Here is a 21,351-nt window from a genome sequence, read left to right as displayed (position 1 = left end):
GTGACTACAGCAGGCAACCGACTCCATCTGCCAGTCACACAGGGAGGACATGTTGGCGTCCGACAGGGACAGGCGGGCGGCACTGACGACTCTGCAGGAAGCCATCTCCATAGAGTCCCAGGGCCACAGGGAAGCCCTGAGGCTGGAACTCCTTCACCTCAGGATGACTCTTGTTGAGCTTGAGGCTTCAACAAACCGAAGGACAGAACAGCAGCTGGAGCGTCTCACCCGTACGCTCTCAGCTGAGATGCAGGCAACTAGGGCGGAGGTCGGGGCATCCCGTGAGTTGTTGCATGGGGACCTCCGCACACTAATCCTCCAGAACGAGACCTACCACACCCGCATGCTTGCAGCCATGGAGGAACAGACTAGGGCTTTGCGTGGGCTGCCTCCCATAGAGCCACCACCTCCGAATGAAGCTGCAGAGGGTGAGGATAACGACAGCAGTGATACTCCCACAATAGGGTAGCCGTGTAGGCCATGAGCCCATGGAGGTGTTTTTTTTTCGCAAGATCCACACAGGTGGGTTTTGGTGTGCACCCTGTCCTCGGACCTCCTAGGTGGCCTCCCCATCCCACCCGGGCCCATTAATGGCCATTTATTATTTTATTTTTTTTTTATTTTCTTTTTTGGAACAGTGTGTTGCCTTGTGTGGCTCCCGTGGGCATATGCTGCATTGTAGCTGGGCACATGCAAGCTTGTCATGGATTTGGTTCAGATGCTTGGGTTTTTGTCACACACACCCCTCCTGCTTCCCGTTTCCATGGGCTTGCAAAGGGTGTGCCCAAGTGACATTGACGTACATGGTGACATTGGACTCCCATGAGCTGTGTGGGCAGTCTGTAGTCAATACTGTGTATACATTCAGAGTGCATATTGTTGTTGTATTGTACACTGCGTGGTGTATTGATATGTGCCTCTGCATCCATCTCATCCTCCATATTTGCAGGTCCATTCCTCATGTCTTCACAATGCGGTCCACCTTGGAACTGGAGTCCATATTGTAAGCAGTGCACCTACACTCTTGCGTGGCGCTAACACTGTATACTTGGAAGTGTTTGGAGGGCTGTCATCATCAGGTGGTGAGGCTAGCTAATTTTTAAGTCTGTAATGTCATGTTTAAGGTAGGTTGGAGGTTGTGTAGGTGATTGGTATTCTTGGTAAGTATTTGGTAATGTGGGTTGTAGGTCCTGCATTACTGTGAGCATTTCATGTGTGGACATGTTTCCATTAGGGACACTGTAGCTGCTATTTATTTTATTATTTATTATTTTTTTTTTTTACATTTATAAAGCGCTCACACAGCCCGCAGGCATCGAGGCGCTGTTACAGGAATAGTTTGTTTTTCTTAGTTGCGTAATTGTGTTTTTTTTTGTCTTAGTTACGTATTTATAACGCGCTTAAACACCAAGAGGTTTAAGCGCGGACCCGGGGATCGAACCTGTTGTTGCTTCGTGTCGTCTTGCTTCCAAGACGCGCACGCTGCCGCTGAGCTATCCTCCCGGGACGCTGACACTTGGGGCATGTTGTGGGGAATAATTTCTTTCGTCTCACATTGCATGACATGCCATGGTGTGTTGTGTGGCCGTGCCCGGGAGGGGGTGGGTGACATGGCACTGTTTTCATGTAGTATTTTGCAAGTGGGTATTCATTTCTGCAGCATGGAAGTGTCTTTTCATGACACTGCATTGGTGGTGTTTGTGTAGGTAGGGATGCACACATTGTGACACTTCCACATGAACAATCTCAGGCTGCTATGGTTCTGACAGTTGACAGTCCCTTTGTTCGTCTTAATTGTCAGGTCGAGTCATCATTGCTTATCAGATGGTATGTGCCAGGCCTGTGTGCACTCCACTGGGGTGTGATTTCTATGTGAAGTAATTAGCCACCAGCTGCGTACGAGCTGCCTCACCCCGTGCCCTCTTCCCTCCCATGCGCAGCGGGTGTGCATGTGGTTGGGGATGTGGGGGCACCACCATGTCCATGGCCAGGCCCCGGCGTGTTGCAAAATTGTGCAGGACACATGCTGCCACTATAATCCTGCACACTACTGGGGGTGCATATTACAGCTGCCCGCCAGAACGGTCAAGGGAGCGAAAGCGTGACTTGAGCACTCCGAATGTGCGCTCCACTATGCCCCGGGTTGCAATATGAGCTGTGTTGTATCTTACCTCTGGAGGCGTGATGAGGTTCCGAATTGGCGTCATCATGTGGGTGCTCAGAGGGTAGGCACTGTCCCCTGGTGAGGAGGTGATGGGTATCATTAGTGGAGTAGTGACATAACTCTGCATCTGACATGCATGCATGTGCAGTGGCATTCATACTCACCAAGCAGCCATGTATCGCCATGCCGTCCAGCTTCTAGGTCCCGGCTTAGGGTAGACATTCGGTAAATGAAGCTGTCGTGGCTGGACCCTGGATAGTTGGCATATACTGAGGTGATGATTCCCTTAGCATTACATACTACCTGCACGTTGATAGAATGCCAGTGCTTGCGGTTCCTATAGATGTGCTCAGATGCCCTGGGGGGACGTAGTGCCACATGGGTGCAGTCAATGGCACCTAGCACTTTTGGTAATTGTGCCACACCGTAGAAATCGAGGGTGGCAGCCTGCCTTTCTGCAGGTGTCCTGGGCAGGTATATGTGCCTACGGACTGATGGGCGTGCAGTGATGATGTTCAAGACCTGGTGTAGGCAGCGTGACTAAGTGGCCTGTGACACCCCACCCACTATAGCACTTGTCCGCTGAAATGATCCTGTGGCCAAGAAGTGCAGTACATTGAGGACCTTCTCCAGGGGGCTGAGTGCTTGGGAGCACAGGGTGGGTGATGTGAGGTCATCCTCCCACTCACTGACCAGGTCCAGTATTATGTGTGGGGGAAACCTATACCTCCCATACACCTGGTCATCAGGCATCCCAAAAAGGCTGGTTCTGGGAGTGAAAATTCGGGCCCTCACTATCCTCCTCCTCCTCCTTTGGTAACCCACAGCCACTGCTGCTAGGAATGGTATATTCATCCTGGCGTATGAGCTTGTTTGTTGTTTGCGCGCACTTTTATGCTGCGCGGGTCGACGTACACCTGCTTCATGCTGGCGTATGTGTCTCAGGATTGGACCATTTATTTTTTGGCACGTCGTAGGCGAACGTGTGAATCTTCCCGCCCACCCCAGGAATTCACGTAGCACGCTCTCACAGGCACAGTCGCGGGTAAATATTCCCGCCCACCCCTGGAATACATGTTCCCCACTCTCACAGGCCCAATCGCGTGTGGAAGTTCACGCGCACCCTGAAGTACACGTACGCAGGTCAATCGCGTGTGGGACTTCCCGCGCACCCCGAAGTACACGTACCCAGGCTAATGGCGTGTGGAAGTTCACACGCACCCCGAAGTACACGTACCCAGGACAATCGCGTTTGGAACGTCCCGCACACCCCGTAGTACACGTACCCAGGAAAATCGCGTGTGGAAGTTCACGCGCACCCCGAAGTACACGTACCCAGGCTAATCGCGTGTGGAACTTCCCGCGCACCCCGTGGTACACATACCCAGGCCAATCGCGTGTGGAAGTTCACGCGCACCCTGAAGTACACGTACGCAGGTCAATCGCGTGTGGGACTTCCCGCGCACCCCGAAGTACACGTACCCAGGCTAATGGCGTGTGGAAGTTCACACGCACCCCGAAGTACACGTACCCAGGAGAATCGCGTTTGGAACGTCCCGCACACCCCGTAGTACACGTACCCAGGCAAATCGCGTGTGGAAGTTCACGCGCACCCCGAAGTACACGTACCCAGGCTAATCGCGTGTGGAACTTCCCGCGCACCCCGTGGTACACATACCCAGGCCAATCGCGTGTGGAACTTCCCGCGCACCCCGAAGTACACGTACCCAGGCAAATCGCACGGCTGGGGGTGGGGGTGGTGCTAAACATGAGTGGGGGCCTGGTGGAAGCTGCCCCTGCACTGCTGGGGGGTGAGGGTGGTGGGAGACATGAGTTGGACATGAGTGGGGGCCTGGTGGAGGCTGCCCCTGGTGGCTGGGGGGTGGGGGTGGTGGTAGACATGAGTGGGGGCCTGGTGGAGGCTGCCCCTGGTGGCTGGGGGGTGGGGGTAATAGGGGACATGAGTGGGGGCCTGGTGGAGGCTGCCATGGTGGCTGGAGGGTGGGGGTGGTGGTAGACATGAGTGGGGGCCTGGTGGAGGCTGCCCCTGCACTGCTGGGGGTTGGGGGTGGTGGGAGACATGAGTGGGGGCCTGGTGGAGGCTGCCCCTGGTGGCTGGGGGTTGGGGGTAATAGGGGACATGAGTGGTGGCCTGGTGGAGGCTGCCCCTGCACTGCTGGGGGGTGGGGGTGGTGGGAGACATGAGTGGGGGCCTGGTGGAGGCTGCCCCTGCACTGCTGGGGGGTGGAGGTGGTGGGAGACATGAGTGGGGGCCTGGTGGAGGCTGCCCCTGCACTGCTGGGGGGTGGGGGTGGTGGGAGACATGAGTGGGGGCCTGGTGGAGGCTGCCCCTGCACTCCTGGGGGGTGGGGGTGGTGGGAGACATGAGTGGGGGCCTGGTGGAGGCTGCCCCTGCACTGCTGGGGGGTGGGGTGGTGGGAGACATGAGTGGGGATGTGGTGGACGCTGCCCCTGGTGGCTGGGGGGTGGGGGTGGTGGTAGACATGAGTGGGGGCCTGGTGGAGGCTGCCGCTGCACTGCTGGGGGGTGGGGGTGGTGGGAGACATGAGTGGGGGCCTGGTGGAGGCTGCCCCTGGTGGCTGGGGGTGGGGATAATAGGGGACATGAGTGGGGGCCTGGTGGAGGCTGCCCCTACACTGCTGGGGGGGGTGGGGGTGGTGGGAGACATGAGTGTGGGCCTGGTGGAGGCTGCCCCTGCACAACTGGGGGGTGGGGGTGGTGGGAGACATGAGTGGGGGCCTGGTGGAGGCTGCCCCTGCACTGCTGGGGGGTGGGGGTGGTGGGAGACATGAGTGGGGGCCTGGTGGAGGCTGCCCCTGCAGTGCTGGGGGGTGGGGGTGGTGGGAGTCATGAGTGGGGGCCTGGTGGAGGCTGCCCCTGCACTGCTGGGGGGTGGGGGTGGTGGGAGACATGAGTGGGGGCCTGGTGGAGGCTGCCCCTGTACTGCTGGGGGGTGGGGGTGGTGGGAGACATGAGTGGGGGCCTGGTGGAGGCTGTCCCTGCACTGCTGGGGGGGTGGGGGTGGTGGGAGACATGAGTGGGGGCCTGGTGGAGGCTGCCCCTGCACTGCTGGGGGGTGGGGGTGGTGGGAGACATGAGTGGGGGCCTGGTGGAGGCTGCCCCTACACTGCCGAGGGGTGGGGGTGGTGGGAGACATGAGTGGGGGCCTGGTGGAGGCTGCCCCTGGTGGCTGGGGGTGGGGGTGGTGGTAGACATGAGTGGGGGCCTGGTGGAGGCTGCCCCTGCACTGCTGGGGGGTGGGGGTTGTGGGAGACATTAGTGGGGGCCTGGTGGAGGCTGCCCCTGGTGGCTGGGGGGTGAGGGTGGTGGGAGACATGAGTGTGGGCCTGGTGGAGGCTCCCCCTGCACTGCTGGGGGTGGGGGTGGTGGGAGACATGAGTGGGGGCCTGGTGGAGGCTGCCCCTGGTGGCTGGGGGGTGAGGGTGGTGGGAGACATGAGTTGGACATGAGTGGGGGCCTGGTGGAGGGTGCCCCTGGTGGCTGGGGGTGGGGGTGGTGGTAGACATGAGTGGGGGCCTGGTGGAGGCTGCCCCTGCACTGCTGGGGTGTGGGGGTGGTGGGAGACATGAGTGGGGGCCTGGTGCAGGCTGCCCCTGGTGGCTGGGGGGTGGTGGTGGTGGGAGACATGAGTGGCGACCTGCTGGAGGCTGCCCCTGTACTGCTGGGGGGTGGGGGTGGTGGGAGACATGAGTGGGGGCCTGGTGGAGGCTGCCCCTGGTGGCTGGGGGTGGGGGTGGTGGGAGACATGAGTGGGGGCCTGGTGGAGGCTGCCCCTGCACTGCTGGGGGGTGGGGGTGGTGGTAGACATGAGCGGGGGCCTGGTGGAGGCTGCCCCTGGTGGCTGGGTGGTGGGGGTAATAGGGGACATGAGTGGGGGCCTGGTGGAGGCTGCCCCTGCACTGCTGGGTGGTGGGGGTGGTGGGAGACATGAGTGGGGGCCTGGTGGAGGCTACCCCTGCAGTGCTGGGGGGTGGGGGTAATAGGGGAAATGAGTGGGGGCCTGGTGGAGGCTGCCCCTGCACTGCTGGGTGGTGTGGGTGGTGGGAGACATGAGTGGGGACCTGGTGGAGGCTGCCCCTGCACTGCTGGGGGGTGGGGGTGGTGGGGGACATGAGTGGGGGCCTGGTGGAGGATGCCCCTGGTGGCTGGGGGGTGGGGGTGGTGGTAGACATGAGTGGGGGCCTGGTGGAGGCTGCCCCTGCACTGCTGTAGGTTGGGGGTGGTGTGAAACATGAGTGGGGGCCTGGTGGAGGCTGCCCCTGGTGGCTGGGTGGTGGGGTAATAGGGGACATGAGTGGGGGCCTGGTGGAGGCTGCTCCTGGTGGCTGGGGGGTGAGGGTGGTGGGAGACATGAGTTGGACATGAGTGGGGGCCTGGTGGAGGGTGCCCCTGGTGGCTGGGGTTGGGGTGGTGGTAGACATGAGTGGGGGCCTGGTGGAGGATGCCCCTGCACTGCTGGGGGGTGGGGGTGGTGGGAGACATGAGTGGGGGCCTGGTGGAGTCTGCCCCTGGTGGCTGGGGGGTGAGGGTGGTGGGAGACATGAGTTGGACATGAGTGGGGGCCTGGTGGAGGCTGCCCCTGGTGGCTGGGGGGTGGGGGTGGTGGGAGACATGTGTTGGTGATCAGTAGTGCAAGGTGACATGTGGGTTGGCTGGTGGGCATGGCCATGGTGGATGGGTTGCCTGTGGGACATGAGCAGGGGTGCAGGGTAGTCCCCTGTGGTGTGGGCTGCCTGCAGGGGCCGTGCAGGGTGTAGAGGGAACACCTGGGGGACCCACATGGCCAAATCACGTGTAGCATTCCCCGGCACCACCGAAATACACGTACCCTGCAGAAATCGCGTGTGAATCTTCCGCGCACATCGGAATACACGTACCCAGGCCAATCGCGTCTGGAACTTCCCGCGCACCCCGAAGTACACGTACCCAGGCCAATCGCGTGTGGAACTTCACCCGTTCCCCCACCTACCCAGGCCAATCGCGTGTGGAACTTCCCGCGTACCCCGTAGTACACGTACCCAGGCTAATATGCATGTGGAACTTCCCGCGCACCCCGAAGTACACGTACCCAGGCTAATCACGTGTGGAACTTCCCGCAAACCCAGGAACACGCGAACACGCTATTTTTCACACAGCGGGTGTCCGTGTTTGTCGGTGCCCCTTTGCACCTCATTTGTCCTAGAGGGCCACTGTATGGGCTATTCATCATGGCTGTATATGGGTGCTTTTTGTTAGCGCACATTTTGGCACACATTTTTTTCAGTCGCAGGGGCGCTACCACCTGCTTTCTTGTGGCGTACTTGTTTGGCCCTGTGCGCGTCTTTGACCGTGCACTGGTTTCCCCTATTCGATTCCATGAATACGGGTTGTAGGAGAGCATGTGGGCGTTCCGCGCACTTGCCTCCTATACATCCCCCGTGACGCCCATATTTTCACGCGTTGTTCCCCATTCCGAGTGTTACGCCCCATGTTCCGCCTACTTTTGTAATGTGCGCCGCGCTATGTGCGATTTCGCAGTGGCGGTGGCGCACGCTGTTGGATGACCTGTGCGCCGGCGTGCGCGGTGCACATTTTTAGCGCACATCCAATGTTTTTCTCGCGCACGGACTTCCATGAATCGCTGTGCGCTGGTTTTCCTGCGATTTTCGCACTTGCACTGAGATTTTCGCACTTTTCCTGCGATTCGCACGTTTTGGCACCTCTGCGCGGGAATTTTCGGCGCACATTAATTCCATGAATCGACCCCTTGATATTCTGTCCTGAAGACGGCCATCAACATTAAAACCACAGCACCGAGAGAGTGTACAGGATGAGTTTAAAGGGCCAAAACATATGTCGACTTGTTAATAGGAATCTTGCACTATCTGTTTCCTATCTCTCAATCCAACAACAAAATACAGGGTGTTTCAGGTTTAATGTAAAATCCTATATCCTATATTGATATGTTGGAATAAAATAGAGCGGTGGCTAAAGAGGTATATGAAAAGAACAAACCAACATCTGCTCTTACAAATCTGAGTTATATTTATTAATGTTACGGGGATCAAGGTCATTGATCCCCTAATTGGGTAAAAAAATATGTTCTTGTGTTTACAGTACTGAATACTATTATTCCCATTTTTTTAAGAATGATTATGGAAGTATTCGTCATGAAAGGTATGGTGTCCACACACCAGCTAGATTGTAAGTGGATAGCACAGTTTCCGTTTTTATGTGTATCGGACTTCTTTTTTGATTTTTGATATTTTGCATAAAATGCACCAAATAAACAAACTTGTTGTTTCAATATACAATAGCTGTGGTATGACTGTTCTTTAATCAAATTAGATCAGCTTGGTCCTAGCCTGGTGTTCCTTAGGGACTAAAGTTAGGGGGGTAGTCGACCGATCACTTTTTCTTTTGTCATGTAGTCTCCCATTCGATTGTGTCGACCCCCGTAAACAAAAAATAGGGAGTACCCATTCTCTAAATACAGGTTTATAACATACAGACAGTATTCCTTCGTCTACACTGATAGTGAGGTCTAAAAAATGCATGAATTTATTGCAGTGGTCACATGTGAATAACTATGTTATAATATGCAGTATTACATAGTTCAGTGAGTTAAGTGCATGTTTCAGACATGTGTATGCATAATGCACTCAGAGGTTTGAATTCCAGGAGGAAATAAAAAAACTTTTTGGGTAATACAGCGCTTAGAAGTGAAAGTTGGCTCGCATGTGGTGTTACATAAAAAAAAATAATATTTCGATTATGTCAAAATCATATAAATGAATACATACCAAAAGAATAGATAAAGGCTATGGAGATTCCTAGATTGGGTTTTGTTTTATGCATGGCAAATGCAAGACTCGGGATAGACCCGTTCTGACAATCCAAGCAGTGAGTGGATCTGCGTGCAAGACACAGACACGTTCAATGGACACATTCCTACTGGAAGTACTGTTCCAGATAAGTGGCCCGTGCTAGGCTGACATCCAGTGCTGGAAATGGAAAACATTTATTGAGGGAACCACTTCTTAGGAGGGGTGGGGCCGAGGGGCGTGGCCCTCAGCCAGGTAGTACAACAGTATCTCTATACAGAACTGAATCCTGGATATATTTGCATTGAAGCAAAGTGCATATTTGGGAACAACATAATGTACAAAATATGTAATGTAAAACATGTCTTATAGTGACTCATTAAGAAAACTTGTTAAGTCAATAATGTACTCTTCTGTTTTGCTTGGTCACAATAGTCACCCTGATAAAGAGATGTCTTTAAAATGCAGGACATTAATAGTAGTTCCAACAGCTTCAGTATTCAGAAAGAGTCTGCTCTATAAGGCACAGGATCTGCAGGAGGCAAGACATTGTTTGCCGGAGCGCAGTGCCGCCTTGATCCGGCCCATTTTCTGCGCTGCTGACATCCAATCAGACTCAGTGCTTGCTATGCTTACAACCAAATGCACTCAGCACATACAACTCACTCCTTCTCTGAGATCAATGACCCGATGCGGCTTAAACTTGGTGTCCACCTATTGCTGGGAGGGCAGGGGCATTTTCAAGCTAGCACCCCACAAAAAAATCCCTTTACATGTTTAAGTCTATATATGTCTAGAGCGTTCACTGCATAACTTAATTCCCCTCGTTCTTTCTGCTCGATGTTAACTGCCTGTGTACCGGGATGGACAGGATGTGCTGTTTGTATGGACATTATGGCACCCTTAGAAGCCCCACTCTCCTGGCGGCACAGGCAGCTGTGCAGATCTGACCCGCTTTTACCTAACATTTCGGTGATGGACTGCCCTTTTGGGTGGGGCTAGACTGACATGCAAACGGACATTTCTCTGTAAAGGGTGAAGTGAGCTAAAACGCGGTTGTAGACCCTCCTGTGTAGGGTACACCCATAGAACCGGGTATTTGAACTATGTTCAAGAAATCTGTAAATGACACAAGAAAGACATGACTACTGTTTCTATGAAACAAAATAAGTAATTCCCTGCAGGCTAATTCGATACATGCAATATGTCAGGGGCTGTCTAACTCAAAATCATGGCAGGTTTTCAGGATAACTGCACACTATGGAAATAACTCACTTGTCTTCACAGGTATTCTGTGTGGCGATCCGGAAAAGATGGACTGGATTCAGCTCCCTATGACTGGACAGGAAGACGACCACAACACATAACCGAATCATGGATCTGCTGTGCCAAGTATGTGAAAGAACAATACATCACTGTAACAAGGGAGAGAATAGGAATGGCAGCTGTGCCCTTTTCAAATGGAGCAAGTGAGAGGTCATGGAAGGTGCATGTCACCTGAATGTGCATCATTTGCTCAACTAAACTGATAATGCCCTGCAGGTAGAGGGCCAGGGTTAGGTGGGTCAGACATGCACACCTGTTGGGGTTTCCAGCCAAGTATTTTAAATGTATATTTCTCCAGGGGTGCCTGCGCCTTGGGGGTTGTGGGTGCACACATGACTTTCCCCTCTCAGTCCTGCCTATTCTAAAATGCGGTCTCAGTTGTGTCCTCATTCCCAGGAAGCAGGAGGGGCTGCAATGAATTGACAGATCTCACAGTCATGTTATCTGTACATGCAAGTCCTGAGGGTGCACACATGTGTATATATGGTTCATGTATGATAATACACACTTTAATGTTGGGATGAGGGCTGTGAAAAATTAAATAGGCATCCAGGCCAGTGTTCATCATGTTCCTAGTATTCAAGCACCCAAACTGTTATATATTGGCCATATTAGCATAAGATCAAAGTGCATTTTGGGAACATTAGAAAAACTGCAGATCATTATATTTGATAGGTGTGACTGTGATAAAAGGGCTGCACGCTTGAATCACAAAGTACATAATGCACCGTGGGCTCGGTGCTCATTTTATTTTCCACAACACTCACAGTAATATTAAAGTCTTTGTAACATTTAAACATATGAACTCATTTGGACAAACTCAAAATATGAATGTCAGGGTAAAATGGCTGCCATATCTGTCTCTCCTTTTGTGTTGGTCGGGGGCCCAAGGCCAATAGACCTAGCATTTCAGAAGGGAATTGGCTGAGAGGGGAAGCCGGTTGATTTGCTTTAACTCTGGTGATCCATCTAAGTACCATTAAACAATCTTGTAGAGCTAGCCTATTCCCACCCCAGCCTTGACTATCTGCATGCACTCTTAACACCAGCGAAACACCCCCAAGCCCCCAGCTAGCTCCCTAGATCAGACCCTTTGCTTTCTTTTCCCTATTGTCTCATCCAATCTGTTATTGAGCAATCACCTTTCATCCTTTTGCCAGACTCATCCTTTCATCCATTTTATTTCTCATTTTATTAATTTCAATTTCTTTTTCATATTTTTGTGCAATCCTGTTCCAAGGCTACACCTATTATATAATTGAATAATTCACCATGTCATTCTTTTTATACTTACACTGAAAGGGCACCTTCCCTCTGCATTCCTTTCCACTGCTCAATGTTCACACCTTTTCTCCACACAGTCTTAGGTGACTCTCCCATTCTAACACGTGGCCTAGCATTTTCGCTGTCCCTTTCCCTATAAAGCAAAATTGGCTGCATTTTGGCAGAAAATGTCCTTCCCCATTCGGCTATCCCTCCCCCCCCCCATCATGTTTTATGTAGGCTGCATTCTGAGCTCTTAATGCTCACACCAATCAATACAACACAGGGGCTCAGGCTCTTATCTGATTGCCACCCCGCCCCCACACTAATGGCAGGAATCAGCTACACCATTCCACATGCACTTCTTTAGATTTCATCCTTTCACTCCGCTTCAGCTCAATACAGAGGCTAGGCATTTTCTATTTGTTTCCTCCCTAATGTCACTGTTTATTTGTGTATGCAGTGTGTGGATATATGCAAATGGCTGGACTGTGGAGATGGGCAGGGCCTCGACGGTGGACCACATAGGCCTTTATCTGGATAAAGTACCATTTCTGCCCTAGATGTGTATAGGTATGTCGACACTGTTTTCTGTCTGATTTCTTATATTCCAAATGATATAACCATAGGAATTCACTTTTTTTGACGGATGATGTATGTTTTGATTTGGTGATTCAGAGTAACTAGATGGTCAGTATTGTATTGTCTGTTTTTTTTAGGTCAAGGTGCCAGTCTTCTCTGGCATTTTGTTTTCTTCGTGTAAGTCTCTGTTAGTTTTATGGACATGAAAGCCAGTTATTTCCCCTAAAGTTTAAGCACTTTGCACTTTTAAAACATAAGCCATGCTGCTTAATACAATATGATTTGTTTTAACATGGTTTTCAATGTCAGTGTGATTGAACAATGCAATATATAATTTTGATGTCTATGTGCATTCTAATAATTATGTGAATGTATTTGAAGTTTACAACACTTGGCACATTATCGAAATTATCCTTTTTATATGTGTTCTATTATTTTTTATGACTAAGTGGAAAATAGTGTTTTTAAAATAGTAATTTTGCCTTTTTACCTTGTTAGTAAATTTCCCTGTGATGAGATCAGTGCGTACAATAATGGTTTGTTGATGCCAAATGATATGTGAAGTATTGAGCTTTCCAGTTATAAGATTATGCACTCTAAACTCTGCCAATTTCTCTCCCTCTCCTCTGTCCACTTGCAGAATGCTTTTCTTATATGGGTGTTTGCTATTCACAACATTTCTAAATGCAATTTTTCACATTACAAATGAACATTTACAGCACTATGCATTTTAAAGGAAGAGGTATTTTGAGTAAATGAAGAGGCCGATTCATGGAATTAATGTTCGCTGAAATTTTCAGCGTAAGTGTGCGAAAGCGCGCGAATGGCAGTGACAGTGCGAAAATCGCAGCGAAACCCGCGCACAGCGATTCATGGAAGTCCGTGCACGTGGAAATCCCAGGATGTGCGACAAAATTCAACGTGGCGCATGCTGGCGCACACGTCTCCAAACAGCATGCGCTAAGCGCACAGCGAAATTGCACATAGCGCGGCGCACACAACAAAAGTAGGAGGAACAGGGGGCGTGACACGTGGAATGGGGAACAACTCATGAAAATGTGGGCGTCACGCGGGAAGTACAGGAGGCAAGTGCGCAGAACGCCCACACGCACGTTCAAAACACGTATTCATGGAATCGAACGGGGCTAAGGCGTGCGCCAAAAAAAGATGCGCTAATCAGGAAACACGTACGCCAGCAGGAAGCAGGCGTATGTGGACCCGTGCAGCATAAAAGTGTGCGCAAACAACAAACAAGCACAGAGCCAGGATGAATATACCGTTCCTAGCAGCAGTGGTCGTGGGATACCACAGGAGGAGGAGGAGGATAGTCAGGCCCAGAATTTTTACACCCAGAACCAGCCTTTTTGGGATGCCTGATGACCAGGTGTATGGGAGGTACAGGTTTCCACCTCACATAATACTCGACCTGGTCAGTGAGTGGGAGGATGGCCTCACATCACCCACCCTGTGCTCCCAAGCACTCAGCCCCCTGCATAGGGTCCTCAATGTACTGCACTTCTTGGCCACAGGATAATTTCAACAGACAACTGCTATAGTGGGGGGGGGGTTGTCACAGGCCATGCAGTCACGCTGCCTACACCAGGTCTTGGCCATCATGACTGCACGCCCATCAGTCCGCAGGCACATATACCTGCCCAGAACACCTGCAGAAAGGAAAGCTGTCGTCCAGGATTTTTACGGGGTGGCACACTTCCCCAAAGTGCTAGGTGCCATTGACTACACCCATGTGGCTCTACGTCCCAACAGGGCATCAGAGCACATCCATAGAAACTGCAAGCACTGGCATTCCATCAACATCCAGGTAGTATGTGATACCAAGGGAATCATCACCTCAGTATATGCCAACTATCCAGGGTCCACCCACGACAGTTTTATTTACAGAATGTCAACCCTAAACCGGGACCTAGAAGCTGGGCGGCATGGCGATAAATGGCTGCTCGGTGAGTATAAATGCCACAGCACATGCATGCATGTCAGATACTGAGCAATGTCACAACCCCACTAATGATACCCATCACCACCTCCCCCTTTGAGCAGCCACATGATAACGCCAATTCGGAATCTCACCACGCCACCCGAGGTAAGATACAACACAGCCCACATTGCAACCCGGGGCATAGTGGAGCGCACATTCGGAGTGCTCAAGTCACGCTTTCGCTCCCTTGACCGTTCTGGCGGGCAGCTTTTATACGCTCCCCCAGTAGTGTGCAGGATCATAGTGGCAGCATGTGTCCTGCACAACGTTGCGACACGCCGGGGCCTGCCCATGGACATGGTGGTTCCCCCACATTCCCAACCACATGCACGCCCGCTGCGCATGGGAGGGGAAAGGGCACGGGGTGAGGCAGCCACGCAGCTGGTGGCTAATTACTTCACCTAAAATCACACCCCTGTGGAGTGCACACAGCCCTGGCACATACCAGCTGACAATCAATGATGATGACATAAGGGACAGTCAACTGTCACAACCATACCAGCCTGAGATTGGTCACCTGGAAGTGTTACATTGTGTGCATCCCTACCTACACAAACACCACCAATGCTGTGTCATCAAAAGACACACTGCTATGCTGCAAAAATCATTACTCCCTTGCAAAATACAACATGACAACAGTGCCATGTCACCCAACCCCTCTCCAGCACCGCCACCCAACACACCATGGCATGTCATGCTATGTGAGAGCAAACAAAGCAATCCCCAAAACATGACACAAGTGTCAAAGTACAGTGTCCTTAATGGAAACTGCCCACACACAATATGCTCCCAGTAATGTAGAACTAACAACACACATGACCAAATACTTACCAACAATACAATGCAGCTACACAACCTCAAACATAGCATAAATATGACAGTACTAAGTTAAAGTAGTGGTAGTCTTACAACCTGATCATGCCAGCACACCGGCCACTTCCAACTGTACAGTGCTGCTGCCACACAAATGTCCAAGTGCACTGCGTATAACATGAACTCCATCTGCAAAGTAGACGGCCTTGTGAAGATATGAGGAATCAACCTGCAAATTAGGCGAAAGACATGGATGCACAAGCACATAGCAATACACCATGCAGTGTACAATTCAACAACAATATCCACTAGGAATGTATACACAGTATTGACTACAGACTGCCCAGACAGCTCATGGGAGTCCTACGTCACCGTGTAAGTCAATGTCACTTGGGCACACCCTTTGCAAGCCCATGGAAACGGGAAGCAGGAGGGGTGTGTGTCTCACAAACCCAAGCATCTAACCCAAACTCAGGACAACCCTGCATGTGCCCAGCCAGAATACAGTGGATGCCCACGGGAGCCACACAAGGCAACACACTGCAAAAAACAAAAAACAAATCAAAAATCAAAAATGGCCGGGGGGGGAGGCCACCCAGGAGGTCCGAGGACAGGGTGCACACCAACACCCACCTGTGTGGATGTTGGGGAAAAAAAAACACCTCCATGGGCTCATGACCGGCACGCCTATGCCAATGTGGGAGAACTGCTGCTGTCGCTCTCATCACCCTCTGCTGCTGCCACAGGAGGTGAGCTGCCACAGGAGGTGGTGGTGCTATGGGAGGCAGCCCACGCAAAGCCCTGGTATGGTCCTCCATGGCAGCAAGCATGTGGGTGTGGAAGGTCTCGTTCTGGAGGATTATAGTGCGGAGATCCCCATGCAGCACTGCGTCAACGGGCACCACACCTGTTTGTGGCAAGGCGATCTGCGCCATACTGTGCTGGCACTGCCTGAGGCTGGAGGACTGCATTCCCCCTCTGATCTGCTGGCCCAGGAACAGGATCAGATGTTGTGGAGTGTGACCCTGCATCCGTAACCGCCAAAGGCGGACTTACCAACACTGACATCCCCATAGAGGGTTCTACCCCTGGTACAGGTGGGTTGGACAGAACAGAATCCCTGCCAAGAACACTTACCTGCGACGCCACATAGGTCTCATCATCCGAATCAGCACCTGAATAGAGGTCTGGCGAGGTGCACCCAGAGGCACCCCTCGACAGAATGTTCTGCAGTAAGATTGGGTTCTCACCCACCACCACCCCACGTCCCCCACTGGTGCCCGGTCGTGCCTGAGATTCCTCCTGGGTCTGCACCATCTCCTCAACCTCAACAGCATCAAGTGCGTCAAAAACATGAAAGACAAAAAATGGAAACAGGCATTAGTACCATAGCACACAAATAGGCCTGATAAGCTACAGAACCAGTACATGATTTACACATGTCCCACATGACTATAACCCTCCCATGCATGCACTGTCACTGAGTTTGAAGGGGAGGCAAAAGGCAGACACTGATGACACCAACATGGAAGAGCAACACATTTACAGCATGCTGGGTAGCACTGCCATCACACATTGGCCTGTGAGTGGCATGTCCAATACACATACATGACACATGCCATCACACAGATGGCATGTACCATAGCCATGGTACATTCCACAAGTACATACATATGTCAGTGAATGAATACTGTCAGCTATCCATGTGAGATGGACATGATGAGATGAAAAATGCTACATAATGTGACAAAATAGGCATGTGCCACACACTGCAACACATTCAGTGTACAAAAATACAGTGATTGCAGGCCGATGTACACATCAATGGTTTGTCACTTCAACATGACAGGAAACAACTATCATGTTCCACATTCAAACAGGCCCCAAAAATTGCTGTGATCAGGCCAATACTCAATTAGCCTGAATGGTCAAATCATTCATCTAACAAGGTAACACATGTGGTCCAATGTGGGGTTCATCAATGACAGAAGCATGTCACAAATATGACAATAGGGCTGAGGAATGCGTAGCAAAAGTGGGAAAATTGAAACAATCAGCCTGAACGAACACTGGAAAAAACAAACAATGTTGTTACAAGAAGCCACTTCAAGGGCAACTGCCGTAATGTTGAGTGAAATTACTAATGTGGGCAGAAGGGATACTGTCACATTCAAATCCAAGGCCGCTGAATGGTTTGGATGAAGCACATGGGTGACCCATACCACTCAGGCACACACACCCTCACCTTGCACTCAATCAGAACCCGTCACCCAAACAACATACACATGCAATACACACACATGCATGGGCACTCACCGGACAATGCATCATAATCAGGTAGTCCTCCCACACCTTGGATCTGTTCCTCTGTGACGAAGGCCCCAGCAACAGACTCATGTTCCGTGAGTTCGTTGTCCTCTTGTGGAGACCCACCGCCAGTCACCAGAGTAGCGGCATGATTTGAGGCCAGCTTGTTCTTTGCTCTGCGTTTCAGGTCATTCCACCGCTTGTAGCAATCATCAGCTGAGCGCCTCACAAATCCAAGGGCACTTATGTGGTCGGCGATGGTCTGCCAGTGTGCCTTAGGTTGACCAGGTGTGGTCTTGCACCCTGCAGTCACCAGCATTTAGTGGCTATGTGCCGACACATAGCCCACAAGTGCATCGAGTTCCGGATCATTGAAGCAAGGCTTCCTTGAGGTACCGGAGTGTGTAGCCGTGTCTGGGGTCTTAGCCTGTCGTGCCAGAGCACCCTTCTTCCTCTTCTTTAAAGGTGGAGCAGAGCCAGAGTGGCTTACGCCGCTCTGGTCAGTAGGGGCAGAATCACCGGTGTACTGGGTAGTAGGAGTGTGGGAATGCACAATGACCATAGGTCTTGATGCAGGCATTGGTTTCAGGGTAATGTTGGCAGGGGGAATGTCAGTTTGATGGACTGGGACTGACACTGTCCTGGCTGGGAGAGTCAGAGCTTGGGCGGATGGAGCTGCAGCTGCCCCTGCAGCCTCCCCACCCTGCATACTTGGGGCAGCAGATGACAATGCTGCCCCAGATCCACGTGGATTGGTGACAACAACTTGCACCGCCACACGTTGCCTAGACTTGCTGACCGGAAAAGTCAGCCAGGAAGTCATCCTGTGCCAGGTCAGGTGCCACAATGGCCTGGTCCAACAGGGGCTGAGCTTGGATGGTGTCAGCCATGTTTTCCACAACCATGGGGTGGGCATGGGTGTCCCTGATTTTTCCTCCACACATGGGGGCATAGGGGCACCCTGCAAATCCGGCCACGTCCCATACCGCACCCACCACGGCCACCTCTTGAGGGTCGGCCACCTTTGCCTCCCTTACCGCTTGGTCGCCTCCCAACCATGGCACTGATGTTGTTGTGCGTATGGGAGTTGCAGTAAACTATTGTCCTGGGCAATTGGGGGTCAAAGGGGTAGGATACCAGATGGAATTCGTACCCTAGTGCTCTAACAAGGCTGTCTGTGACCCCTGGGGGAAGATGACGTGTCACGCAACGCACAGGCAGACCAAAATCAAAAATAAACATGCACGCAACCCCTCGTAGACCACATGCATGAAAAAATGAACCCGCACTACGCTGTGGCACCCAGAAACACAAAAAAAAAGCGTACGCGTAATACACGCAGCCTACAATGACCACTGAAGGGGAACGCGACACACGGGGCTAGCACAGTTGCTAAGTACGTGCGGAACTCACCGTCTGCCTGGAAAAAGAACGTGAAAAATAAGCGCGTGTGCGTGTTGGCAACACCCCCACCAAAAGAAGAATTGTACGCAGTCTGAGGAGACAGGACAAAAGGAGAAGTGAAAATCAGAAAAGATCTGTCAGAGGTAACAGGGAGTATGACCTAAAAACGCTGTGAAGTAATCGCGTGTGAACCGACAAGACGTACAGATTTCACCCACTCGCTCTCCATGAAACACAGGTACAAGTAAATGGCGTCCTACAAGCAGCTTTTAAACCTGCCCACACGTACACATCAGTGACGCGTTTACGCGGGCGCTTATATCCAATTACACGCGATGCCACTCGGATGTGCAGTTTTTCCACGTGTGCTCTGTCATCACGTGCTATGAGGGAAACGCCCACGTGCGTAATGTAACTTACGGCCTAAGGGCCTTGGGTCCAATGGAATCATGTGTGTGTTCTGACGCACTTACTCGCTAAGGCCCTTTCCTTGAATTACATGCTGGCGTGCAAGATTTTCACATGCCAAAACACTTTGTTTCAAGCTGGCCACGCGAAAACACACGCATCAATGAATCTGGACATTGTCACAGACATGTGTCATGCATCCATGGCATTTACAAGTCACAGACATGCAAGTCAGACACACAGACATGGACACCATACATGTCCATGACAGCAACACCCATCTCTCACACCCCATCCATGTCCAATAACAGAGACAGGCATGCATTAATGTGTGCATTCAGCATGCTGCTCCGCATGTTGCATTGTAACACATGCACCAACCATGTGGTTCACACATTACTGGTCTCACATGCATGACCATGATGTCCCTGCACACTCCCATACGTACATGGCCTATGTCACACATACAGGCAAGTATCAGACAACCAGCACCCTGCAACATACCCTGAAGGATCTGGGCATGGAGCGCTGGGCCTACGCGTTCCAGGACACTCATCTGGATGGTACTCATGCTGCCCCGTCCCCCCTCCACGAGGCGGCGGGCCTTTATGAAGGTCCTGGACCTCAAGTCCTCCCAGCGCTTCTTGACTTGCCTGATGTTGCGGGTTGCCACCCCTTTTGCATTGATGGCAACCACAAAGTCGTCCCAGATCCTATCCCGTCCTTCCGTGTGGGCGCGTGATGTTCCGAAGAAGGCATCATAATGCCCCTGGACATGCTCCACCAGGACACCAACTTCCTTCTGACTGAAGCTGGTTGCAATCAGCCCCTCTGGCTGGCGGTCGCAAGTGGTCTCAGATGGTGTTTGCCCTGACATGGCGACCACAGAGGCAGGCGTGGGTGGGCAACTGTGTCCTGGGGCTGGGCTGTGGAGCGATGGTATCCCAGTCGGGAGTCTTCTGTTCCAGCAGGGGTGGACACAGCAACTGGACCCCTGCAGATGGCTGATGTGCAGGCACCAAATAGCAGGGCACGTGGGCAGCAGACAGTCAGGCAGCAGCAGATGGCAGGCGGGAGCCGGCTCGGGGCTCTGGGGGGCAGGAAAATGGCCTTCAGGGCAGGAGCGTGGTCTTCCGTGTGTGTATGCGTGGCCAGCTTGATACGGAGTGATTTGGCACGTGAAAAATTTGCACGTCAGCGTGTAATTCGAGGAAAGGCCCTTAGCACGTAAGCGGATCAGCACATGTATGCGATTTCATTGGACCAAAGGCCCTTTGCGCGTAAGCGCGTCTGTGACGTGTTGCGCACGGGCATTGCCCTTTCGCGTGTCAAACTTCACGCGAACCCCAGGAATACACATACCCCACTCGCACAGGGCCCTTTCGCGTGTAAAACTTCCCGTGAACCCCAGTTATACACGTACCCTGCTGAAATGGCGCGGGAGACTTCCCGCGAACCCCATAATACACGTACCCTGCTGAAATCGTGTGTGAGACTTCCAGCGAACCCCGTAATACACGTACCCCGCTCGCACAGGGCCCTTTCGCGTGTCAAATTTCACGCGAACCCCAGGAATACATGTACCCCACTCTCACAGGGCCCTTTCGCGTGTAAAACTTCCCGCGAACCACAGTTATACACGTACCCTGCTGAAATGGCGTGTGAGACTTCCCACGAACCCCATAATACACGTACCCTGCTCGCAGAGGGCCCTTTCACGTGTCAAACTTCACGCGAACCCCAGGAATAGACGTACCCCACTCGCACAGGCCCTTTCGCGTGTGAAACTTCACGCGCACCCCAGTAATACACGTTCCCCACTTGGCTTTGCTGTTTGGCAGCCCTGTAAACTGGTCCAGGGTTAGCACGGCCCTTTGCGCTGAATTGAGGATTTTGATGGCTTTTCCTTGCGCAAGGGCGTTCTTGGGGGCGTAACTGGCGCAGCTGCAGGGTCGCTGCACCACAGCTGGTTTTGGAGGCTAAAATCCATGAATACGCTGTGCGCGGAAATCGATTTGAGCGCACGCGGCTGGCGCAGACATTTGCACGCGCACACTGTGCACCAGCTGCGTGCGCCAGTTTTGTGTGAAAATCTATGAATTACCCTGATAGAGTATATATTAATTATAATTTTATAATATTTATAGTAAGCATTGAATTTGTGTGCAATAATACTGGTTTCCTATACATTCCAATGTAATTGATCCATTTTGTGTACATTGTCTGTGTGAGCAGCATTGTAA

Source organism: Ambystoma mexicanum, chromosome 2q (genome assembly GCF_040938575.1).
Source record: "Ambystoma mexicanum isolate Mex_15411 chromosome 2q, UKY_AmexF1_1, whole genome shotgun sequence".
Lineage (NCBI taxonomy): Eukaryota > Metazoa > Chordata > Amphibia > Caudata > Ambystomatidae > Ambystoma > Ambystoma mexicanum.
The sequence above is the reverse complement of the archived record's forward strand: the minus strand, read 5'-3'. Positions refer to the sequence as shown.